This window comes from Lissotriton vulgaris, chromosome 3_1 (genome assembly GCF_964263255.1).
Source record: "Lissotriton vulgaris chromosome 3_1, aLisVul1.2, whole genome shotgun sequence".
NCBI classification, from domain to species: domain Eukaryota; kingdom Metazoa; phylum Chordata; class Amphibia; order Caudata; family Salamandridae; genus Lissotriton; species Lissotriton vulgaris.
The window spans coordinates 350,376,199-350,403,609 of NC_141689.1; the positions used below are offsets into that span (position 1 = coordinate 350,376,199).

The 27,411-nt window shown below is 45.8% G+C and overlaps 1 protein-coding gene across 2 annotated transcripts in view; it reads right to left on the bottom strand.

The window, feature by feature from the left end:
• The window catches only part of RICTOR (RPTOR independent companion of MTOR complex 2), a 1,569,237-nt gene that overhangs the window by 619,663 nt on the left and 922,163 nt on the right, over positions 1-27,411 (bottom strand). The window lies entirely within an intron of this gene.

A 27,411-nucleotide genomic window follows, 5' to 3' on the forward strand; every position in this document is an offset into this window, starting at 1 on the left:
TGGTCCTTAAAGGGGAAGGAGATTATAAACAATAAGTACAGTACATACATGTTTGGCTAGCCCCACAGTCCAATATTACAATTACAAACTGTGCTTTGCATAAAATATTCTTAGCTCACCTTTGATAACATGGATTAAGCAGCAAAGTTGCATTCTTCAGAAAAGTAAGTGCTCTGAATATGTCACAATTAAAAAAAAAATATATTAAAAAGTACAAATAACTTTTATAATAAAAAATAAAACTTCAGCAGAAAAAAACTATATTTCATCAGTAAATACAAGATTTCAGTCAAAAAGAAATAAAGATTGTAGTTTAAGTATTCTTTGAATATATTAACAGGCTAATAGGATTCAAAAAAGAAGATATTCACATTGAACACATTCTTAAACAGGTGTTTGAGTCAGTAGTAGAACTTGGCAAACTATGCAATAAGGAATTGAATCTCTGGTGGTGAAGAATAACAGAAGGTGATGACTGATGTGAAGGCAAACGAGGTGCACATGCTACAGAGTTGTGCCAACCTAGAATTAAGCTGTAGCTATGCCCAGGAAGTTACGGTGAGGGGAGAAGGATTGAGTCTGTGCATAGTCCTGCTCATCAATGTGACAGCACAGTGCTGGTAAATAAAATTCTGTAATTCTTTCTGCAGGTTCACCCCCACTTTTTTCCCCTATTTTGAATGCTAGGCATTGGTGTAATATCTCTGAAATGTCTTGAACCCTGCTGATCAGGGCTCAGTGCATGTGCTCTGACCCTTAAAAGTATATGTTTAATCGGCTACCCCCAATTGGCATACCCTTAACTTACTTATAACTTCTTTGTATATAGCACCACGACTATTAAGAGGTGGCAAGTTAAAATGCCCCCTCAACACCACCATCTGGAATTGTAGCACTTGTTGTGCCACTCAGAGTGTGATAAAGGTAAAACGTGTCTCCCAGCCTGCCACTGGGGCCAGTTAGACCACTTGTTTGCTCGACTGTGCCATTTAAAACAATGGGAAATCCTATTTTTAATATGCATAAGGCACCTTTGCAGCTGGCCTATCGAGTACTAAGGCACGGTTGCAGCATATTAAAGAGTGGAACATGTGTTTCACATGTTCTACCAGTAGAAAATCACAACTGTTGTTTTTACTATGAGAGAGGTGTGTAGGCCAATAAGCAAGTATAGAGTTACAGGTTGATACTTCAACCCTGCTAACTACTGAATGGGACTACTAAAGTGGGTACTTCAAGGTATAAAAAAAATCAGTGCATTAAATCAGATCATATGGTTGAATTAAATTTAATGTCACGGATGAGCAAAGTGCAACTTTTGTAAGTTGCAGAGTTTGTTGCTCAAGGTTTCCAATGGTTGTTGCATTCAAGGAATGTAATTACAAACAGCCTTCTGCCCTCCTGGGGACACATGTGAACGACTTCCAGGAAAGGTAGCAATAGAGGCCTGCCACTGGAGGATGTGTTACCTCCACAGGACAGGAAGCCACATGACGTGTTGGCACAAAAGCAGAACTTCAAAGGGATGCCATCTTTAAAGGGCTACTGGCAAGATTATATGGGCGAGGCGGCTCCGTTGTGTAGGTACACAGGCTGACAGTGGCATCAGAGAGAGAAAACAATAACCAAACCGGTTTTCCCATGGGCATGTAGCCCTTAGATAGTGACACCTCTAGGGTGGACTACCAAGCTGCACACACCAAGAGAGGAGTTCGGCCATCTTGGGAGTGGGCAGAATTCAGCCTCTGAGATAGATGTCACACTTCACAGGAAATTGCATTCAGGCAGTATGGAACCAAATAGCTCATCGGCTAGTGACTGTGACACCGTCTAAAGGCTTTTTCTAGGCATTAACGGGGCACCATTGACACTCAGAACTTAGATTTTGCTTGGAATGGAGAAGAGGAAAGAAGAAATAGTGCCATTCAGACCCTGAAACTGTCAAAGAATAGGCTGCACTGAAGTTGGACTGCACCTGCCACTTCTTAGTTTAGTGTAGATAGCATTGTGCATGTGGTGTCCTGTTAGTGGAGAAGTCATCCCTCATTCCAGCCAGAAGCAGAGACTCCAAGAGTCAGTTATTTGACTTCCTGTTCGCAGCACAGGACCATAAAAGCTGAATAAGTCTGCCTGTAAGAGTTGGTAGCCCATATAGCCAAATCGTCGCTCCTCATCGCAGCACAGCCCAGGAGACTGAGACTCAGTTGTCATAAATTGCACCAGAGCCTGCTGGACCAGGGAAAGCCATGAAACTGCAATTTGCTCTTCCAGACAAAACATATTGCTAAAAGAAGGGATTAGTTTTGCACGGTGACCAATAGTCCAGGTGGCAGTCTGGGGGACATGTTTTAATTTGTCAAGTTTGTAGTGGCACACTTAATGCTGTAGATTACAAGTGACAGTAACTTACAGGCATTAGGTACCCCTGGTACCATATACTGAGAACTTACATGTACGTTAAGCTATGCCAATTGGGTATAATTTATTCAACCATGTGCCGATTCCTGATGAGCAGGACTCAGGGCATTTCACCAGGATCTAGCAATCAAAATGGGGGCAGTGGGGTGAAACCTGCAAAAAAGACTGTTTCCTCACACACTCCACATAATACACCCTATTTCCGCATAAATCCCTACTGAACCATTAGGCACTTTACAGTGTGCATATGGAGAGTATAGGAAACTGGGTTTTTATTACAGTACCCCCCACTTTTTCCCAAGTATTTGACGCAACTTTGACTGAAGTGTACTGGGTTCCTGCTAACCAGGTCACCAGTACAAGTGTTCTTTCTCTAAAGAGGTTTTTTTTCCACAATTGGCAAAACGTTTAGCACCTTCTGTAAGTCCCTAGTACATGGTACTTCTGGTACCTAGGGCCTGAGGTACTAAAGAGGGTCTCTAAGGGAAGAAGCATGGATTGTGCCACCCTAAGGGACCCCTCACCAAGCTCATGCAGGGTAGCTATAGCAGGCTGCATGTCTTGGTGCAGGAAAAACACTTCATATCACACATCCCTGTGTGCCATGTCCTCTAACACTGCATGTAATATTTGTAAGTCATCCCTACAACAGGTCTGACAGACCTAAGCCATTTTAAAACGTGCTGGACACTGGTGAAAATGAGTTGCAAAGCTACATGAAGGCTTCACTGAAAATAAGAATATTTGGCATCAACCATCTCATATTAGTAACCTACACTGATGCCAGTGTCGGATTTACTAATACATGCACTCAAAGGGCACTTTAGGGGTGCTCCCTGAAAACCTACCAGCCTCTGCTGTACAGGATGACTGGTTTCTGCCAGCCTGCCACCCGCGATGCTGTTCTGACCTACTAGGGTGAGAGCCTTTTCTCTCAGCAGAGCCAGAACTAAGGCCCGTCCGGAAAGAGGGTTTAACACCCCCTCCTACAGGATGACCTGCTGATTAGCCTCCTTGGGCCGGCAAGCTTCACAAAAGAGAAAGCCACCACCCACCCTTTGTCAAGGACCCATTGGCACCTGGACAAGCAGGAAAATTAGCTACTCAGGTAGGCGTGACACCTCCAGGCTAGTACCACCCCTAAGGTAGGCTATTGTGAGGTAGCCAAATTTGTGATGGCATACTTCGGAATCCTGAGACAGGGTTATGCCCACTTCCCAGAGTGAATGCCCCTAAATTCAGCATTTTGGGGAGCCCCCGACACCAGAGAAGCAGATCCTTATGACCTAAGAAGAGGACACCGTAGAGCAGGAAAATCAGAAAAGGAGAGAAGAAGCAGCTGACCTGGTACCAGCCCCGCCGGCCTTTCTGCATCCCTCACCGAAAACTGTGCCAAAGTCGACTCATCCTGCAGCCGTTGACTCCAGAAACCTGGGAGGACTGTCTGCCTTCGATAGAGTCAAGACATCCTGTGAACAGCTGACCAGTTCTGAGGAAACTCAGAGACAGAAGACTCTGGAGGCCTCCGGAACTGCAAAAACCTGACACCTGAAGGCACCGCTGCACTCCTCACCTCTGGCCAGAGCTGAAGTGGGCAACTGGTTTCAACAAGGTCCCCCAGCCCTAAAGTCCATTGTGGTTTCACCCTTGCTGGACTCCCCAGTGTCGCCTGCAGCCTCTGCACGCAGGCCCCCACAACCGCGAATGCCCCGGTAAGGAAAAACCCGACGCCTAAGGACAGCCCGGCACACGTCCCCCTGGACCTTGGAGAAAAGGACCAAAGGCCCTTAATCTTTCCCACATATACTATGCAGAATTTATCATCCAGCCTGAAGTCCTTGGTTCTGTCCACGTAGAAGCTCACTGCCCTCTTGGGGTCCAGGAGATGAAGTCTCTCCTCCTACTTAGAAGGGTGAGGGGGAGGGTAGAAAGATCTTATCTGCTTGTAAAAATGTAAAAGGAGGCTTGTTGTAAGGAAGGAAGGAAGGAAGGAAGGAAGGAAGGAAGGAAGGAAGGCCTTGAGAGCCAAACGTATCGCCCGCAATTCCAAAAGATTGATGTGTAACAATTTTTCCTCTGGAGACCAAAGCCTTTCGACCTACAGATTTCCCAGATAAGCTCCCCACTCTAGAGTGGAGGCATCCGTTATCACAGTGGCCACCGGAGGAGGGGGGTAAAACGGCTTCCCTTGAGACAGGTTGATTGAAGCACGCCACCATTGCAGATCCGCTGCAGTCTCTCTGGAGATTCTGACTAATTCCTCGGGATCTCCACTGTGGTTTTTTTTTGTGTGTGCTTTTTTTTAGAGTTTTATCAAGCGCAAACTAGACCCGAAGATATCGGGTATCAGAGCGCTTTACATGAGCACCAGTTTCGCTACACAAGGACACATTCATTTTATTTGTTGGGCACGGGGAGGTTACGTGATTTGCCCAGAATCAAGGATGGTGAGCATCATTGCGCAGACTCAAACCTGGTTTCCTAGCTGCGAAGTCGACCACTCTAGCCGAAAGGCTACATCTTCCCTCCAAACCACTGCTTGTGGTTCTCTTGAAACCACTGCTTGCGGAGGCACCACTGGAGGGCCCTCATAGGCCAACGTGCATGGTTGACCAACAGAATGCAGAAAGCAAACAGACAGAGCAGGAACAAGACCTTCTGGACTGGAACGGACACTCCATTCTGAAACAGTGGAATCATAGCCTGGATGTCCCGACACCTCTGTGGAAGCGGGAAGGCATGACTCACAGTAGTGTCCAGTACTCCCCTATGAAAAGGTTGTACTGAGGCGCCACCCACTGAGATTTGGTGATGTTGATCGAAAATCACAAGCTGAACAATAGCTGTGTTACCTGCAAATGATGCAACACTATCTCTGGTGACTTCGCTTTGAGCAGCCAGTCATCCAGATTGGGAAACACAGGAATCGACGACCTTCTGAGATGTGCTGCCACCACCCGCATCACCCTTGTGAAGACCTGAGGTGAGGAAGTAAGACCGTATGGAAGGATCGCAAACTGGTAATGTTTGAGCCCCTACCGTAAAATGGAGGTACTTCTGATGAGAATTCAGAATACGAATGGAAAAATAAGCATCCTGTAAATCGATCAACACCATCCAGTCTTCCTTCTCCAGCGTGAAAAGAACCTGTGCCAGGATCAACATTTTGAAATTCTTCTGTTTGAGGCAAAAATGCAAAATCCTGAGGTAAAAATAAATAAATACAAAAAAATCGATCATAAATGACCATCCTTTCTGGGAATCAGGAAGTATTGGGAGTGGCCCCCCCTTGACCGTTTCCTGCACTGGAACTATCTTGATTGCACCCTTTTGAAGCTATAACAGTACTTCCTGCTGGAGAAGCAGAAGATGCTCTTCCGACCAAAGGCCCTGATGGGGAGGAAAAGGAGGTGGAAACTCTCTAAATGTTTAAAACCCAGAGGTCCGTAGTGACAGACCTCCAATGATGTAGAAAATAGGCCACCTGTCCTCCCATAGGACAAGCATGCTCTAAGATGGCGGAGCAAGGGCTACTTACCTGCAACAACGGTTGGAGAGGCAGAGGAGGAGACTTGCTGCCAGGCAGAACCCCGCCCCTTACCCTGTAGGATTTGTAAAGAGGATTTATCTGCTGCTGGAGTTTTTGTCTGCCATGAAAGGACAAGTTCTTAGCAAAGCCCCAAAACACGAGGCACTGTCTAAAGTCCCTGAGCTGGGTCTGTAGACCCAAGTATCTTGCTGTTGGCTTGCTGTCCTTAAAGCGTTGCAGAGCAGAGTCAGCCTGAGCTCCAAACAAGCGGGACCCATCAAAGGACAAATCCAGCAATGTAGCTTGAACATCGGGCGAAAAACCTGAACCCGTTAACCAGCAAGCTTTCTCGTCGCCACAGAAAACCCCAATGCTCTAGCCACACAGTCCGCCATATCCAGCCCAGACTAAATTATCCGATGGGCAGCCATCTGTGCATCCATCAGAAGCTCAGAAAAATGCCCCTGGTCATCTGTAGGCAATTTCAGGATGACCTCTTTAGCCAAACCCATGAGGCTGTGAATGTAACGTCTCAAAAGACACATGTCATTTGTAGACTTCGAGGCCCTACGCCCAGATGAAAAAACCTTTTTGGCAGACTGCTCCATTCGTTTGGATTTTCAGCAGGCGTAGTTGGAAAGGACCCTGCTGATAATTTAGATGAGCAAGAAGCTTGGCCAAATAGGCATTCCAGTGAAGGATGGGAAGATAAAAAAATCCGGATCCGCCGGAGCAACCGTGTATCTTCCAGCCACTATCCTGGAAACTGCAGGAGAGGACATTGGTTTCTGACAGACTTCTAAAGTTGGCCCATTCAAAAACTCAATAAAAGGGCAACAATGGTTCTGATGCAGAAGCTGAGGATTACAGAACCTCAATGAGGACATTAGACTTCAGTTCAGCTGTGGGATGTGGCAACTTCAAAATATCCGCAGCCTTACAAATAACTGCATGGTATGAAGTCACCTCAGGAGGTGGTACACCCTCAGGGAGGTATTCAGAACATTTGCTTCTTGTAATTCCTCAAACTGGGGGTCAAGGTCCACAATCCCCCCTTCTTCAGCTCCCTCATGCCCCTGTTGGTATTTTCCCTCTTCCACCAGACTTTGAGCCTCACTCTGAGATCTCACCCTTGGTATCGGCAGCGCCAGAAGCAGGGCCAGTGATATCGGAGCTGGCGTCGCAGGAGCATCCAAAGGAACAGGGAATGAAGTCAGATGAGGTTGAGCCGGATCTGATCCAGACAGCGCCAGAGATGAACCATCCAAAGGGCTATGACCCTCTTGAAAATGCAACAACGCAGGCAGCCTCGGAGCCAGTGGAGGCCAACTACCTGGAATCACAGGCATAAAGAGATTAAAAGTGCCTAGGGAAAATGAGGGGGAAACCCTCCAAGAGAGTATGCAAGTGGAACCATGGGGCGGGCAGGAGCAGCAGATGGATTTGCAGCCCTTGCGAAAATGCAAAACATAGCTTTTAAAAAATGAGACGTATCCAATCACGGAGTCGGGAATGCTGCATATGACAGATCCGAGACTAAGGACTCTGGAGCCGTACGGGGAGGCACCAAATTGAGCTCAAGCTGTGGAGTCGGAGTTCTTGGTGCCAGAGGTGGAGTCGCAGACCTTGGCGCATGAGGAGGAATAACATTCCTCTGAGTGGAAAGAGTAACAGTCCTCGGTGCTGGAGACGTAGCTGGAGACACCCTGGAGAAGGTGTTGGGGATATTTAATCTCTGCGACGCCGCCTAGGACTCTGAGACACCGACTTCGGAAGTCACATTCTATGAAGAGTGATGCCGAGAACCATGGCGCCGCTTCCAGGAGGATTTAGAAGTATGAGGCATTGGCGATTTCGACTGGGTCCAGGATCTCCTGCGACCCCTCTTCTGTCTCTTGGCTTTGGCCATGAATAACTTGGCCTCCCTCTCCTGCAGGGCCTTCAGATTCATCCATTTGCACGAAGAGTAAGTCCCGACGTCATGATCCGAGGACAAGCATCACAAACAATCTTCATGCGGTCAGTGATGGACATCTGGCCCCCGCAATCCCTGCACAGCTAGAATCCCAACTTTATAGGAGGAGTCATCTTCAAAGGCAACAAAGTCGCAGCAACAGCTTCGAAGAAAACTCCCAGAAATGGAGACCGTAAAAAAAAATTACGAATCAACTCTATGGAAAAAAGAGAACAGAAGTCAGCAGGCCAACAAGGCCTTCCTATGGCTCTGACGACGTCACGTGGAGTCAAGTCCGGAGCTGTTCCATTGTGACGTCCTCGTCGATTGTGGGACAGCTGAAGAGAACGTTTCTGTGGAATGCTGCGCATTGGGGTAATTCAAAATGTGAGTAATTCACAGGCAGATGTTTCCATCAGAACCCACTTACTGGTTCATCCCCACTGGCCATAGCCGGCAGCCTCTTTCCGCAGTGACCGATCGCCATTGAAACACATTGGGCTCCCGGCGCTGTTCTGCACCCAGTCGTCCCAGTGCCGCTGGTGGTGTACAGCTAGTGCTGCTTGGACCTTGCCCAACACTCACCTTAACTCCTGGACACTGGTCTTGTAAGTCGGCGTACCATACTTGTTTGCAGAACTTGTTCTTCCATAAGATAACATTGCAGAACTCAAAAATAGCACCAAGTGTCTACTTTTTAAAGTGAAAAGAATTTATATATAAGAAAGAACTTGTCTGAACGATTTATCTCTGATGCCTAAACATATAAATATACTTGCTATTTCCTTTGTGAGTTTTGTATGTCATTTATTGATCATTGTATATTTGCAAATGTCTTGCACTCCTCTGTGTTAAGCTTAAGCTTAAGGCTGCTTGACCATACAACCCCCTAATAGAGCACTTTGAAAATGCATAGCAAGCCCCTGTTCACTCATAAGAGAACCCCTGGACTCTTTACATGGTATATCAACTTAAGAAATTTGAGATGAAGTGCAGAATTGTGATTAATGTCAAACTAAGTGCTGGTGTTCGAGTCCTTGCTTCAAGGAGAATGATTGTAGCCTCAGCTCTTAAGAGGGGTGAATCAGAGACTTAACCCTGTTGCAGTGGTCAGTCAAGTTATATCATTTTAAGATGCATCATCCTAACATGTAGAAAATCTTTCAAAAGGAAAATGCAACTTACCCCTAAAAGCATCTATTTGCAGCATGTACTGCTGTAGACTCACATGCTCTGCATACTCCTGTGATCTAGTGATGGGCTCAGACAAATACGTTAGTTGCCTTCAGTAATGCTCTTTTTGTTATAGATTCTACCTAGCTGCAGATTCCCCACCTTTGGAATATTCCCCAAGCATCAGAAACTTTTCAGCAGTACCTCTGTGCCACAGAAGGTGGCTCTTTACAGCTCTGAACTGACACTGTTCTATACCAGAAATGACATATGGGGCCTATGCAGATGCCACTCCCATGTGCCAACTTCAGTTACTATCAAGATTGCCCGCTCCCCCAGAGGCAGCATCTCAAAAGCAAATGGGTATACAGTGTGCAGATTATTAGGCTTGGGATCTTATTAATGGATTGAATCCAATCACAGAATGGGGAGGAGTGTTGCTAAAGTCTCTACCTGAAGGATTATGTTATTTACCCTGTAAGCATCCGTTATTCGCATGTAGAGCTGTAGATTCACATGCTGTGCATTCTCCTGTCATCTAGTGTTGGGTACGGATGTTTGCAAGTTGTTTTTCTTCGAAGAAGTCTTTTTCAGTCATGGCTCCTTCTGTCTGTGATAGTGCGCATGGGCATCGACTCCTTTGTTAGATTGTTTTCCCGCCAAGAGGGTGAGAATGTAGTAAGTGTAGTATAGAGATTTCCATGTGTATATAAGTAGGAAGAACAGCAACAACCACAGATGTCCGGTGAGGAGGGAGGGCACATGTGAATCTACAGCTCTACATGCCAAGAACAGATGCTTACGGGGTAAGTAACATAATCTGTTCGAGGCATGTGTGCTGTAGATACACATGCTCTGCTATAGACTGTATAGCAGTATTCTCCCAAAGTGGTGGCTGACCGGTGGGTGTTGCAGTTGTCTGAAAGAGTGTTTTTAGCACTGTCTGTCCTACATTAGCTTGTTGACGTGCTAATACATCCACACAACGATTGGTAAATGTGTGTGTTGTGGACCATGTAGCTGCCTTACATATGTCAGCTAAGGGAATATTGCCTAATAAGGTCATAGATGCTCCTATTTTGCAAGTAGAATGTGCTCTGGGAGGTATAGTTAAAGTTCTTTTAGCTTTAACATAGCACGTTTGAATATATGTAACAATCCATCTAGAAATACTGGATTTAGAGAGGTTTTCCTTTATGAGGTAGAGCAAATGCAACAAAAAGTTGCTTTGTTTTACGAAAATCTTTTGTTAATCAATATAATACAATAGTGCTCTTTTGACATCAAGTGTATGTAGAGCCTTTTCTGCTACTGATACTGAGGGAAAACACAGGTAACAACTGATTGATTAATATGAAACGCAGAGACAACTTTTGGAAGGAATTTTGGGTTTGTACGAAGAACAACACTATCACTATGAAGTTTAAAGAAAGGTTCTTGTAAGGTTAAACCCTGTAGCTCACCAACACGTTTTAGTGAAGTGATAGCAATTAGAATGGCTACCTTCCACAAAAGAAATTGCAATGGACAATTTTGTAATAGTTCAAAAGGTGGACCCATAAGCCTTGTGAGAACAATGTTAAGGTTCCAGGCAGGTGCAGGTGGTAACCCTGTGTGGTGTTATTCTTTTAACGTCTTCCATAAAAGCTTTAATTTCTGGAACTATGGATATCGTTGAATGTATGTGTAGGATAAACCTGCTCGCGGTCGATGCAAAAGATAACAAATAATATGTTGTATAGATGCATGTAGTTAATTATTTGTGCTTTTATTACAATGTATCACAGACCTTTTCCACTTTGCTGCACTAGTGGTATTTTTTCTAGCTTCTTTAAGAATTGTCATATATTATGGTGGGATGTTAAGGTATCCAAATTCTATGACTTCAGGAGCCAAATAGCTAAGTTGAGCTCCCTAGGGTTTGGATGTCTGATTTCTTCATGGTTGTGTGTGAGAAGGTTTGAATTGAGGTGAAGCTTCGTATGTGGAACTACTGCCAGTTCAAGTAGAGTGGTGAACAATGGTTGACGAGCCCATGTGGGAGCCACTAGAATTAGCATGAGAGATGTCTGCCTGAGCTTCTGAACCAGAAACGGAAGGAGAGGGAGAGGCGGAAAAGCAAATATCTCTGACCAGTTCATCCATAGGCTATTGCCTTTGGATAGAGAATGTGGAAACCTGGAGGCAAAGTCTGAGCATTTTGAGTTCTCTAGCAAGTAGAGTGCTGCTTTATATGATTCACAGTAACAAAAGTCCAACGTAGGTTCAATGATGTATATCTCCTTTTATTTGATCGTCACACCAGTAGAAATTCACAGCCAGCCGACACGTGTTTCGTTATAGGTCTATACAAATCTAGACACTATAACTCTTCAGGGCTCAATGGCTGGATCCTCATCTGTAAGGGCCCTAGTCCGGTGATAATTCCAACCCGGCAGGGTAACCTATTAGTAGGAGAATGACGGCTTAGTGGTTCAGATGAAGTAGTTCAATACAATCTGTCATGAAGGGACGCCAAACTTCAATGAGTCTGTCATAAAGACCAATCCATGGTCCAAATCGTGAAGTGAAGGAAATATTTCACAGTGTAACACACGGGTACGTGTGGTGTCCAGGTTCTGGGTAGAATCACCCTCGATATTGTTCGTGTCCCCGACCCGGAAGTGAACTTGACTGTCGTGATTATGGACTGTACCTCTGGTGTGCGTCGACATGTTTCGGAGCATATGCTCCTTCTTCAGGACGGGGAGTCACAACTTCCCCACCTTACCGTCTGGGGTTGATTGCTAACTTTGCAACAGACTCAGAACAAGTTTGCCTCCGTGCTACCCCACACGCTGCTCCGCTGGTAGTGACCAGCGGAGCAGCGTGTGGGGTAGCAATCAACCCGAGACGTACTTGAATGCTCATGAAGCAAGCCATCTTTATACAATGAGTCAAGCAAATGCATGGTCTTAATACCGCTGTAGGCACATTATAGCCTTTATTTAGTATTAAGACACTGTACTTAGTCCTGCACTTTTAGTTATTTACACGAATCATAGAAATACGTGAGTAAGGTGGGGAAGTTGTGCCCCCGTCCTGAAGAAGGAGCACGACAGTTAATTACCTCACACTGCACTTCTTTTAACAGTACCAGCCCGGGGTTCTGAAAAAAACTTTATTCACTACACCCACGAGCCAGGTACTTTTTAACCCTTCACTATATCCCACCACTCACATTTAAGTACCCCTACCACTTGTATCACACACACCACACATAGTCTAACTTTCAGTGCTCCCACGTAGTCGTAGGTCGCAGCACGCCGCATCCCGCTAGAGGGGTGCGAAGACCCCTATGATGAAGCATGACACCAAGGGGCCTGTTGGTGTGTGAGGGGTATTTTACAAAACACTGTGTGTCCCCACACTTATGGTAGACTCATTTCCCTTTCCACTGTGAGTAGGATTCCTTTTGTTTATGTAACAGTGCCCGTGGAGTAAGAATCCTACCCCTGACTCTACCTCCCTCCTATTGTTTTTTTGTTATGACAAGAATACCATCAAAAAAGCATATAGAAGGGCCAAAATTCTTGACAGAGACACAAATCCATAAACAGCATAGTAAGGATATCACGAAAGATCTGATCAAACCAATATTCCCCTATGGCAGCAATATTGGTAACATTAACAAGGTTCTAAACCGGCATGGGCACATTCTAAGAGGTGATAACCAGATGAACAAGTTACTTACCTTGGGTAGCGCTTTTTCTGGTACATACAATATCTGCCTGTGGATTCCTCACCTTGTGAATATCCCCTTGCGTCAGCAACATTCGGAAATTCTTTTTGTAGCTTCTCGCCGACGTGGACGACGTCACAGAGGCACAGCATTGCGCGCGACTCCACTGACGTCACAGACACCATAATAGGCCCACGCCGGCATGATGACATCAGTTCTGCCCTTTTTTCCGTGCCTTCGAGGCACACGGACGGACCGATGAGAGCAGATATATACACAGTATACACAGTACACAAATGTCAAGATAACACACACAGTGTGAAGCCAACGCAGGAAAACAAATTGCAATAAACACCAATAATATATATATACTACAGTAACTCAGGTATAGAAGAGAGGACAACGGGGAGGCGGGTGGGTCAGTGAGGAATCCACAGGCAGATATTGTATCTACCAGAAAAAGCGTTACCAAAGGTAAGTAACTTGTTCTTCTGATAGATACATCTGCCAGTGGATTCCTCGCATTGCGAATAGAGTCCCACAGCAGTCCCCACTCCCGGAGGAGGGTGTCCCCTCTCCTATACCAGAAAGTCCTGGAGGACAGAGCGTGCAAAGTGGCCGTCCCTCCTCACCTCGGAATCTAAGCAGTAATGTTTCGCGAAAGTGTGAAGGGAGGCCCAAGTTGCCGCTCTACAAATATCCTCTACAGGTACACCTCTAGACAAAGCAGATGTTGAAGACTTTGCTCTAGTAGAATGAGCCCTTATACCCTCTGGAGGTTCCTTACCAGCGAGGGCGTAGCAGATCTTGATGCATAGTATAATCCATCTCGAGAGAGTGCGCTTGTGCACCGCCTTCCCCTTCTTGCATCCAGCAAATCCAACAAACAGCTGGTCATCCAACCTGTAATCTCTTGACCTGTCCAGGTAAAAGCTCACCTCCCTCTTAGGGTCCAAGCGGTGAAGTCTCTCCTCCTCCTTGGAAGGGTGAGGGGGAGGATAGAAGGTAGGAGGGTACGGACTGCCCCAGATGGAAAGGAGTTACCACCTTAGGCAGAAAAGCAGCCCTGGTCCTGAGAACCATTCTTTCAGCATGAATGGGCAAAAATGGGGGCTTTGAACTAGGAGCTTAAAGCTCACTTACCCTCCTTGCCAAGGTAATTGCCACTAGAAAAATAGTCTTAAAAGACAAAAGTCTCAAGGGACACGTGTAAAGGCTCAAAAGGCGAACCCATCAAGAACGTAAGAACAAGGTTCAAGTCCCATTGAGGCACAATAAAAGGTGTAGGAGGAAATTTATTGGTAAGGCCCTTAATGAATCGCAATACAATAAGAGATTTTAACAAAGAGGGCTGGTCCGGCAAACAAAGGAAAGCCGATAAGGCCGACAAATAATCTTTGATCGTTGCCACCGCAAAACCCTGCTGGGCCAAGGAAAGTGCAAATTGAAGTATATTGGACAAACGAGCCCTTAAAGGGTCAATGAACTTCTCCCCACACCAAGCAACACATTTAGATCATCTATAAGAATAAATGAACTTGGAGAGTCACGCCTGGCCGATAAGATGACATCTACCACATCGTGTGGGAGAGAAAAGGAAATCAGGTTGCCCCGCTCAATCGACAGAAATGAAGGTGTAAGGTCTGGAGGTGAGGGTGTAGAACCTGCCCCTCCGTCTGGGAGAGGAGATCTGCCCTGCGAGGGAGAAGGAGCGGAGGGCACGAGGAGAGGTGGAGAAGATCTGTGTACCACACCCTTCTTGGCCAATCCGGGGCGATCAATATGACTTGGGCCCGGTCTTGGCGAATCTTCCTCACAACCCGAGGAATCAAGGGTATGGGAGGAAAAGCGTAAAGGAGTTGCGAGTCCAAACTCAACTGAAGCGCGTCCCCCAAGGCTCCCTGCATCGGAAACTGGAGGCTGCAGAATGACGGGCAGTGAGCATTCTCGCGAGTGGCGAACAAGTCCACGTGAGGAGTTCCCCACGTTCAAAAGACGTGACTAACTACCTCCGATGAAGCCTCCACTCTTGGTCGGCGGATAACTGCAGACTGAGACTGTGTGCACGAACGTTCAGAACTCCGGCCAGATGATTTACCATAAGACAAATCTGATGGTCCTGAACCCAGGACCAGAGACGCAGAGCCTCCCTGCTGAGACACTGCGACCCCACTCCTCCTTGCTCGTTGACATACCACATCGAGGTCGTGTTGTCCGTCAGAACCTGAACTGACTGACCGCAAAGGGAAGGGAGGAAGGCCTTGAGCGCCAGACGTATAGCCCGCAACTCTAGAAGGTTAATGTGAAGCAACCTTTCCTCTGCAGACCAAAGGCCTTTCACCTCCAGATCCCCCAGATGAGCACCCCACCCTAGAGTGGATGCATCTGTTATCACTGTGGCCACTGATGAAGGTAGTTGAAAAGGCTTTCCTTGCAACAGATTGCCTTCTACGCTCCACCAAGACAGATCCGCTGCAGTTTCTCTCAAGATCCTCACTGACTCCCTGACATCTCCGCTGTGCTGATACCACTGCATGCGGAGGCACCACTGGAGTGCCCTTAAGTGCCAGCGTGCATGGTTGACCAACAGAATGCAAGAAGCCATCAGACCGAGCAGACGAAGGACCTTCAGGACTGGAACAACCACTCCATTGAAAAATAAAGGAATCATTTCCTGTATGTCGCGAATCCTTTGAGGTGGAGGGAATGCACGACACACAGTAGTGTCCAGTACTGCACCTACAAACAGGTTGCGCTGGGAGGGCACCAGGTGAGATTTGGGTACAATTATCGAAAAAAAAAAAAATTGTGCAACAACTGAGTTGTCTCTTGCAAATGATGGAGCACTATCTCTGGAGATTCTGCTTTGATCAGCCAATCGTCTGGATATGGGAAAACCGGTATTCCCGATCTTCTGAGATGTGCAGCCACACAGCCATCACCTTGGTGAAGACTCGAGGTGCAGAAGTAAGACCAAACGGAAGGACCGCAAACTGGTAGTGTTGCGATCCAACCGTGGAACGGAGATACTTCCTGTGCGACTTCAGGATGGGAATATGAAAATACGCATCCTGTACGTCGATTGACACCATCCAGTCTTCTTCCAACAGCGCTTGAAGAACCTGTGCAAGGGTGAGCATCTTGAACTTCTCCTGCTTCAGGTAAAGATTCAAGATCCTGAGATCCAGGATTGGACGAAGTCTGTCATCCTTCTTGGGGATCAGAAAATACCAGGAGTAGCTTCCCTGACCCCTCTCCTGCTCCGGAACTACCTCTATCGCACCCTTTCTGAACAGTGCCAGGACTTCTTCCTGCAGGAGCAGCAGGTGGTCCTCCGAATAATAACCCTGGAAAAGAGGGTAATTGGGGGGAAATTCCCGAAAGGGAAGAGCATACCCATTCTCCACGAGATTGAGAACCCAAAGATCCGATGTAATCAATTCCCAATCTCGTAGAAAATGGATAAGCCGGCCCCCCACTGGGCCTACATGATACAGAATGGTGGATCTAGGGCTGCTTTGCTGAGGTGGCAGGGGGCTGGTAATGGGAAGAGGAGGAGGAGGCAGCTTGGCGACTTCTAGGACGAGCTCTCTGTCTGCCCCTGTACGACCTGTACAGCGTATTTTGCTGCTGCTGCTGCTGCGATTGTTTGTAGGCCCAAAAGGAAGATCTGCCAAATCCTCTAAATCGCTTTCCAAAAGAGCCCCTGGTCTGAAGGCCCAAAGACTTAGCTGAAACTCTGCTGTCTTTAAACCGCTCTAAAGCAGCATCAGCTTTCTTACCAAACAACCCTGACAAATCAAAGGGCAAATCCATCAAAGCAGACTGAACATCTGCAGAAAATTCCGAAGATTTCAACCATGCAGCTCTCCTAGCGGCCACCGAAGAGCCCATCCTCTCGCCACTGAATCAGCCGTGTCCAGCCCACTCTGGATTACCTGCCTTGCCGCGGCCTGAGTGTTAGAAATAACCTCCTGAAAAACCTTCCTATCGTTCACAGGAATTTTAGGCACCAATTGTTTGACGGAGTCCATCAAAGCATGGATGTATCTACCCATCAGGCAAGTTGCAATTGTAGACTTCAGCGCCATGCTGGCTAGGAAAAGATTTTCTTTGCCGCCTGGTCTTGCTTCCTTGTTTCCTTTTCCCCAGGAACCTGTGGAAAAGCACCAGTAGACTTCTTTGAGCAGGCAGCCTGCACAACCAAACTCTCTGGCAGGGGGTGCATTGACAAAAAGTCCAGGTCACCAGGTGCCACTCTATACCTCCTCCCAACAGCCCTTGAAACAGCAGGAGCTGTCAGAGGTTTCTTCTTCATAAACAGGCTCAGCTAAAACCTCATTAAATGGGAGCATTGGTTCAATAACAGAGGAAGGCGAGTGAAGGACTTCAGTTAGAATGTTAGACTTGTATTCAGCAGTGGGCAGAGTAATATTCAACAAGTTTGCAGCCTTCTTAATAACAAAGTGATAAGGTGTTACATCCTTGGAAGGTACGTCAGATACAGAGGCCAAATCCCACTCAGGAGACAGTTCAAGACCACTGGCCTCTCTCAGGTCATCAAAAGGATTCTCCGAATCCTGCAGTTCACCTTCCCCCAAATTCTCATCACGATACCGCTCTTCCTCCAGAAGCCTCTGTGCCTCACGCCTCGACCTCTCCTTCATAAACGAAGTCGACGGATCCGGGAGTGACTCCACTGGAGCCGGAGCCCACGCCGTACTCGAAGTCGGAAGAGGCAGCTTAACCCGAGGACGAACTGGATTCGGCATCGGAGTCAAGGTTATCGGCGTCGACGGATTCGGCAACGAAGGCTTCGGCGGAGCCGGAAAATGCCAATGCGGAGCTGGAGCCGGCATGAAAGGCATAAAAGGCGCAGGAGCATAAGCCTGGGGGACACCCAGATTAAATGCTAATGGACCCGTGGGACCAACCGGTGCACCAGAGGGGTATATTGCCCTGGAGTAAACTCCAAACATGGCATTCAGGAACTGAGTTGGATCCTGACCTGGAGCCGGAAAGGCTGGATAAAAGCCCCTAGGTTGCTCTTGAGGGAACGGAGTCTTCTCGACCTCGGCCTCCACCTCAGGCTAGTGCACCGGGGTCGACGAACCCGCAGGCAACGAAGCCTCGCCCACTTCTTCTTCTTCCTCATCACCTTCATCTTGTTGACCAAAAAGGATGGGATTGATTCGAAGAAGGATTCGGCAACTGCTTCGGTGACACAGGCGAATCCGCACACGAAGCCTCACCCTCGGAGACCTGTACTTCCGAAGCAGAGGCCACCAGCTCTTTTCAAAGTAACTTCACCTGTGACATCGGCCTTGAACTCAAGTCTTTCTCTGAGTGATGGCGAGATTCATGACTCCTCTTCTTATGCTTCTTTCTGGAAGACCTTGAAGCATGCGCCGAAGACGACTGCGACCTCGAACGAGACCTCGACCTCTAGAACGCTGAGTTCGTGACCTCAAACTATTTTTATCCTTTTTTCTTTTCAACTTCGCTACGAGGAGTTAGTCTCCCTCCCCCGGAGTGCCTTCAGAGTCATCTTTTTACAATAAGGACAATCTTCGATGTCATGATCGGAGTTCAAGCACCAAACGCAGCACTCGTGTGGATCAGTGATAGACATCATCTTGCCACATTCTCCGCACGCTTTAAATCCAATCTTCTTCGAAGTCATCACGACAGAAGACAAGAAAACACCAGTAGAAACACAAAGTAAAAAAAGTTACAATACAGCTACAGACAATCCTTTGAAAACCGTTAGCGTCGACGACATGGAAAAAAGGGAACTGATGTCATCACGCCGGCGTGGGCCTATTATGGTGTCGGTGACGTCAGCGGAGTCGCGCGCAATGCCATGCCTTTGTGACGGCGTCCACGTCGGCGAGAAGCTACAAAAATAATTTTGGAATGTTGCTGACGCAAGGGGATTTTCACAAGGTGAGGAATCCACTGGTAGATGTATCTATCAGAATGCACCATTTATCACCAAGAAGGTGGGGATGATCTTCTGTAGATGAAAAACACTAAAAGGACTAATCAGCCTAAGCTACCCAAGATGTAGTTCCAGACCCAATTGGTTGACACCTCGAACATTGGGCTTCTATAAGTGCGGACACTGCTCACTATGTAGACTGACCAAAGAGGTCACATCGTTTAAGTAAAACAACAGTAGGACCTACCACATAACACAGAACATCTCTTGCACTACACGATTTGTGGTTTATGTACTGATATGTAAGTGTGAAAAGATTTACGTAGGAAGTACTATTCGAATGACTAAGGAAAGAATAATTAAACACCTTAGAGCAGTCAAACAAGGGGACCAGAGATACCAGTTTGCCCTACACATGCTAACATGCAACAAACAAGATGAACATACGACGTTCCGATTTCATCGCTTAGAAGTCATACCACAAAATGAGAGAGGTGGTAATCGGGAACTACAGCTAAGACGGCAGAAGGCAACATGGATAATGCGCTAAAGGGCAGTTGACATGGGTGTTCACACTGACCGTGAGTTACGCTATTTCCTGGGAGATTAGGGACATACCCATTGTGGATGTATGAATGACACTAGAACCGGTCAATGAGCTGGATAGCAGCAGGACTGCCACTGAATCTTCTGGTAAGCGTCATCTAGGCTGGCAAGTGTATGCACACACATACGAGAATGATGGGTCCTTAAAGCATGGCCCTAGTGAACAGGGAGGTAATATTCTAATCTTATATAACACTGGTATCAACTGTGATGCTAATTAACTTTTGTTGTTTGCAGGACTTACTTGCAGAAGAACCTCCAACACCCAACAGATATAGACTGTCATTATATTAACTACTCAAGAGGTCATCAACAATCATGACAAGACATGAAAAGGACTCTGTATAAAGTATATAGGTATATAACCTCTCCTGCACAGGATGTACATGATGTATATGTAAACCGTTACATACCTGTAAAAGGAGCTTACACTAACTGCGAGAACTATATTATATCTGGAATTAATTCACCTATGACCTAGTTTCCACACTGCATGAAATAATGGTGAAACCTTAATCCAGTAAGTATACTTTGAGGCCCAACAAATGATATGCGATCATCAGAGACTTGTGAGCGAATAGATGTCTGAGAAGACAGCATAGCAATGCATGATCTGACATGGCTTAGGTTACGGTAAATTATGGTTTAAATATGATAAAGCTGACCCAATCCATTAATGCGGGTGAACACCTTGAGACACTGACAAGAAGGCAGGATACACTAGAATTACAGATTGACCTGGTAGAAGGTCGACACATTTGTATCTGATTCAACCCATGACCATATGGCCGCCACCGTCAACTTGGTATAATGGTAAAACAATAGGAACACTTAATTCTCTGAGGTATGATTACGGTGATAATTCACACAAGGCAATCACCCATATCACACATATCCTTACCGGAACAAAGATATGTAGTAATTTATGGCGTTATTTACTGCATTCACAATAAAGGGGTCGTGTCCTATGGCTATAATCACCATTTATCTATGGCCGGCATCCACAATGTAAGGTTGTGAAAACAAACATTCACAATATGGCAGCCATCCACGATATGCTTTAGTGGTGACTGGAAATGGAGGAAAAATGTTACTTACCAGTATGCATCTGTTCTTGGCATGTAAAGCTGCAGAGTTGCACACTGTGCATAGATCGCCACCTAGTGCTGGGCCCGGATGTTTGCAGTTTGTTGTTGTCCTGAAAAGTTGTTTGGAAGTCACGAGGTTGGTGACTCCTCCTTTGGACCACATTGCGCATGGGCATCGGCTCCATCCCCAGATTGTTTTTCGCCATTAGGGAAATGATGGAGCTTTGCAAGAAAAAGGAAGGATGCCCATGTAATTTATATCTAATGATGGTAATACTGGAACAGACAAGGGTAGCCAGGGAGGCGGGTGGGCGTGTGCAACTCTGCAGCTCTACATGACAAGAACAGATGCATACTGGTAAGTAGCATTTTCAGTTCGAGGCATATGAGCTGCAGATTGCACACTGTGCATAGATTGTATAGCAGTACCCACTCTTAGCGGCAACCACCCCTATCTGTTGCAGTAGTTTGGAATAATGTTTTGAGAACTGCTGGGCCCACATTAGCTTGTTGTTTTGCTTGCACATCTACACAATAGTGTTTTGTGAATGTGTGCGGTGTAGACCATGCAGCTGCTCTGCAGATGTCAGTTGCAAGGCACAAAGAATATGGCTGACCATGGTTAGGCACTTCAGTGAGTTTGTCAGTATTGGGTTTGTGCACAGAACATCCGGAGCTGGCCACACGGAGGCTCCACTGTTGAACAGATACCAAAATGTTGAAGATATGGATGGTGCACCAAAATTAGAAGTCCAGAAACTTGCAATATTTTGAAAAATAAATCCTTTATTGGTTCAATCTTAAAAAGGCCTCAGTCAACGCTTTTCGTTCCTTGTGGAACTTCATCAGGGCTTAAAGATCTCTTGAAGGTCCCATAGGATGATCATTGGGTGGATGTAGAAACGTCCAAGTACGGCTAGGTCACGTTCTGTGGTGATATATGAAAATCAAATGTGTGTAGGCAGCATAATGTAGGCGATCAGGTGTCTCCAGACTCACAGCAGGTTTAGACCACAAGAGTCGTCGTTGATCTATAAGCAACAAGTGTAATACTACTCTCTCATGAAAGAGTTGAGCTACCGACCAGTCTCACAGTCGTTTAGCTTTAAGTAAGTGCACAAATGGGAAGCAGAGCGTATATAACCCCAGACAGCGTAGAAATTAACTTTCTCCTGTCTATATTCGTCTCCCCTGATCGCGCCGCAAAGATACCAGAGAGTCGACCTGCCTGAAAAAAGAAAAAAAAAAAAAAGATGTCATCTAGGGGAATGTTCCCTAAAAATGCCATTGAAACCCCTATTTTTCTTGTAGAGTGGGATTTAGGAGGAACAGATAACGTACATTTAGCTTTGTGGTAACAAATATGTATGCATTTGACAATCCATCTAGCTATCCCAGACTTTGAAATGGGATTACCCTTGTGTGGTGGTGATAAAGACACAAAAAGTTGTTTTGTCTTACGAAAAGGTTGTGTCCTTTCTATGTAGTTAGCAATGCTCTTTTGACATCTAATGTGTGAAGAGCTCTTTCTGCTTCGGACTGTGGTTGCGAGAAGAAAACGGGCAGTTCCACAGATTGATTGAGATGGAAAGGAGAAATGACTTTGGGTAGAAATTTTGGATTAGTACGTAGAACTATCTTATTTTTATGCATTTGCAAGAAGGGTTCTTGAATGGTTAGTGCTCCGCATAGAAGTAATAGCTACTAGGAAAGCAACTTTCCATGTTAAAAATTGTAATTCACATCTGTGTAAGGGATCGAAGGGAGGTCCCATTAACTGTGTGAGAACAACGTTTAAATTCCACACAGGTAAAGGTGGTACTCTGAGAGGAATTATTCTTTTAAGGCCTTCCCTAAAGGCTTTAATGGCAGGCACTCTGAACACAGATAGATGTTGTCTGTTTTGCAGATATGCTGCTATTGCAGCAAGATGTAGTCTGATAGAGTTAGAAAATAATAACCCTAAATAAGGAAAAGTGCTGGTACATTTTAAAATGTTATTACCGGATTTAATGGATGTAATGTTATACTTCTTTGGTCCACAGTTCATTATAAAAGATTTTTTTAAATTAGTATTTAGACCAAGGTCGGACATGAAGGTAACAAACCCAGAAATTAAAATGCGTAGAGCATTCGGTGTACGCCCCATCAATACAGCGTCATCTGCATAAAGTAGAGTAGTGATGGGGGAACCGTTTATTATGGGAACATCCTTAATAATCTCACTCAAAGTATTGCTTACCTGTTAATATATAAAATAAAAAGCAGTGGGGCGAGTACGCAGCCCTGTCTAACTCCTCTGCTGATAGGGATATCATCAGACAAAACGCCTTCATTATTAATTCGTACTCGCGCTTTTAAATCCCTATGTAAATAAGAAAGGAAATACACCAGTGAGTCTTCTAAACCATAATCGAGCAAAAGTGACCACAACCTAGAACGGTTAACAAAATCAAACGCAGAACTCAAGTCCATAAAACCTAAATAAAGAGGGGATTTTTTGACAATGATATATTTAGCCATAATCAGGTTTAAATTTAAACATTGTTCAATAGTACCCACCTTACTTCTGAATCCCAGTTGACTACAGTGAAGAACGTTGTTATCTTCAGCCCAATCCCTTATCCGTCTAAAGATTACTCTTCCCAGGACTTTTAACGTGTTATCGATCAGTGAGATCGGACGGTAACAGGCGGGATCCGACCTGTCACCTTTCTTGAATATGGGGATGATGACACTGTTCGACCAGGATTCGGGAATTGAGCTGTCACTTAGGTTATTAAATAGGTTGCATAAAAGAGGGGCCCAGAAGTTAATTTCTGATTTTATCTGTTCAATAGAAAGACCATCAGGGCCTGGGGTTTTATTACTGGCACTATCAATGATAGCATCCTCAACCTCAAGTAGTGAAAAGGTCAAGGGTTCATCGCTATGGGGTAGAGAGACAGTATCTAGAGGGGTAGCTGATATGGCGTAGATTTGGGAGAAATGCTCTACCCACGCCTCGCCTGTAATATTACTATTAATTGGATTGATGTTAGAACCAAAAGATCTTAACGACTTGACTTCTTTCCAGAAACCCATTGTATCCTTCAGTTTGGCGGTGCGCGTAAGAGATTCCCAGTGATTAATTACAAGGGCTTCAGATCTAATTCGTAAGACCCTTTTATATTGTGATCTTAATGCTCTTACTAGTTGAGGGTCCCTTGGGTTGGTATTGAGTGCGGCCCTCAAATCCCTGTTAGCCCTAGAGCAGGAAGTATCAAACCAGCGGGGTCCCTGGGAGATGTTCTGCCTGGCAGGTTTGGAAGATTCAATTTTAATTGCCCTGCATAAATCACCAAAAGCGCCAACCACCTCATTGCTAGGACTTATATAAGACAGGCAAGTCTCAACTGTCTCGGGATGTTTTTTAATTACTCTGGAGAGAATTCCTTTATTGTCAGCTCCCTTCCATACTAGTCTCAATCTGTCGGTTGATAATGCTAGATTTTGAGGACCTACCTCTGGCTTCACTGCAACCCTTGAGGTCTGGGGATTGTGTAAATTAATTCTAAGCGGATAGTGGTCGCTATACGTGGAACAGACAACTTCTGCTTTTAAAATTATTTCGCCTAACTCAGGGCATGTGAAAATATAGTCTATCGTTGAAGCACAGCCCTGACCTATGAAAGTGGGGGTTGTTATATTATTTACACTTGTGCCTGCGGATTCCATAGCATTAACTAGGTCACGAGAAGCTATAAAATCTTTCAATTCTGCCCCATTTTTACATATCGGGCTATGGCGATACATGTGTGCATTAAAATCCCCTCCGATGCAGATGCCATTGAAAGGTCCGTACTTTTGCCCCCCCATGATTTCATCTATGAAATTAAACAATAATATAAAATTGCCATTTGGACGGCTAACAAAATCATTATTATAAAAGTTAATAATACATAATTTCAATCTGTTAATGTACTTTATAGCCATAAAACAGCAAATACCCGGTGTTGGGATCAACTTAGTATGTACCCCACGTTTTATTTTAGACCAAATAGATAGTCCCCCACTAGGTCGACCCATGGGGGACGGCGAAGCCTTGAGATTGTAACAGCAGAAGCCCTCAATTGTTGGTGACATTGTTCTCCACGTTTCTTGTAGCAACAATATATCACAGTTATTATCAACCCAATTAAGCCACTCTGTGATTTTCAGTTTAGAATTTAAGCCTGCTATATTCCAGCTAACAAGAGATAGTACTGAATCCAAAGGCAAATGGGAAAGGGTCTGAGATGGTTCACTCAGGGTGCTTTGAGGCAGGGATTCTGAAACGGTCAGGGGTTCGGATGCCGGAGATGGTTCGACAAAAGTAGTCGAAGGTGGTCAGTCTTGCATGTCCAGATCCGAAAGAGGTGCAAATCTATTGTACGTTGGAAATGGGAATTAGGGTTGATGAAATTGCATAGGTGGTGGACGAAAATGCATAGGTGGTGGTTGAAAATGCATAAGTGATGGATGCGGGTGCATTAATGGCACTGGGAATTGCATGAAAGGTGGGCGAGGTTGTGTGGCCATTTGTCTATAAAAATAACTCAAGGGTAACATAGTTGCAACAGTAGAAATGGTTGAATAGTTGCAATTTCTGTTAAGGAGGTTTCTTACTGTCCCAGGGTTATTAAAGTTGAGAACTATGCAGTCACCTTCCTTGTCCTTGAGTAAAGGGCCAACCCACGATACCCTACGTGCAGATATGATTTCTCTTGAAATGTCAAAACCAACACCTTTGTGTTTGGTTAGCCAGTCTATGCTCTTATTTCGCAATTGTACCCACGATTCCCCCTGGTCCTCCCTCAATGGCGGGACACCTGCTAGAACCAAAACAAAAGGACAAGCGTCCGGTGGCAGATGTAAGGCTGGTCCTTGATGTTTGAAGGATTTAATAGTCCCTTGAGAGCCATTGCCCACGTTGTTATTTGCAGCAGTCGGTTTTGGAGCTGCAGTTGATTTGGTTGGGCCATTATTGCTGTTTGGAACAGGGATGTTGGAAGTGGATGGAATAACAACTTTCCTAGGAGCAGGTATGGGAGTTGGTTTTGTAGATGTATTAGCCTTATTCATAGTTGGCCCTTTTTTAGTAGTTGTGGGTTTGGTTATTGTTGGTCCCGTGGGTGGAGTGGCGGATGCAAAATTGCTCAGTGCCCCACCCAAGGTACTGGTGATTTCATGTTTCTTTGATGATAGTATATTGTTTGCAGTTTCCAATTCCTTTAAAAGGCGATCTGCTCTGACTTGGTCCAAGATAATTGACCCTTTCCTTTTTGTTTCTCCAGTTTTAACCAGGTTATCCACTCTATCAAGTCTTTTAAAAACGGTATTAAACTGGCTGATCATTTGTTTTTCAATCCGGTTAAAAATAGTGTCAACTATGGTTTCTATTATGTTTCCATTCTGTCTGGATAGATTGTAATTATCACCCATTAATGCTGTTTGGGTCCATATAGTTTTAGAGTTCCCACATGGGTGAGTAGTAGATACATCAGAAATACTGTCCATGTCAGCGGAGTCTTTATCCTCTTTATCCTCTGTGAGGACGGTTTGTGCCCCCGAAAATTTATTTTTATTCCACAGACTTTGAGGTGTAGGTTGGTTTTTGTGGAATGCAGGCTGTTTCCTTTTGTTTGCACTTTGCTTAGACGTGCCTCTTTTACGTTTCTCCCTTCCCGGTTTGTTACTACTAGAGTCAGTGATGTCCAGATTAATAACGTCATCCTGCGAGACAGTTATAATTGTTGGAACACTCTCTATCTGAAGGGATACTGGGGATGTTACTGTCAGTGTTGGCTTTGGCGTTACTGCCACAGATGTTGTAGAGGCGGAAACTTGTGCTGTGTAAGTGACAGTGTTTTCATCATCCAGAATAGTGGGCACGTCAATGAAGGGAAATGATGGTTTTACCACAATTATTTCCGGGTTTATGTGTGCGTCTCCGTTGGCACAGCTTAAACTACTTGTAAGAGTCATTTTATTATTAGTTGAAAAGGAACCCATAGAAAACCTTCTCTCAGTCTCCACTATTTCATTAAAAGCAGAGTCTATCATTGACTCAAAGGAAGTAATGAGGGAGACAGAAGTGTCAGCGGCCTTGTTTTCGACATCAATGTTATTGCTGTCGCCCATTTTATAATCCAAGGTAAATGCTCACCTTTAAAGAAGATGTTAGTGGGGTGGCCCGCCCGTCCACTGACGGCCACAGACGGTCCCGCCCTTGTCCCGGGACGCTCCCGCACGCTCCCGCTTAGCGGGTACTGGCCTTCCCTTAAATAGGTGGTCCGTAAGATTGCAGGCGGGGCGTGTTGTCCAGGGAGAGCGGCCAGGTGACGAGAGGCGCGGTGTGCAGGGGCTTCTGGGATTCGAAGTCCTGCCCCGCACGCTCGCAGCCCTGGACCTCCCACGCAGCAGCAATCAGCCTCCCCTGTGGCTCAGGTGCGCAGCGGGACCCGCGAAGCGGGTTCCGCAAGTTGTGAAGTTGGAAGTTGGAAGAAGGGGTCCAACAAAGTCCTCGACCCTCGCAACGGTCGGCAACAGCTACTAAGGCAGCAGAGTATCCCACGACGGTCAGTCCACACGAGCCTTTTCAAGATTGCAGGCGGGGCGTGTTGTCCAGGGAGAGCGGCCAGGTGACGAGAGGCGCGGTGTGCAGGGGCTTCTGGGATTCGAAGTCCTGCCCCGCACGCTCGCAGCCCTGGACCTCCCACGCAGCAGCAATCAGCCTCCCCTGTGGCTCAGGTGCGCAGCGGGACCCGCGAAGCGGGTTCCGCAAGTTGTGAAGTTGGAAGTTGGAAGAAGGGGTCCAACAAAGTCCTCGACCCTCGCAACGGTCGGCAACAGCTACTAAGGCAGCAGATATCTTTACCTTCCTGTATAAGTTCATTAGCCCCGTTTTTGTATTTGTCTGGTAGGTGCTGCATTATGGACTCTAGTTCATCGTAATGTGCC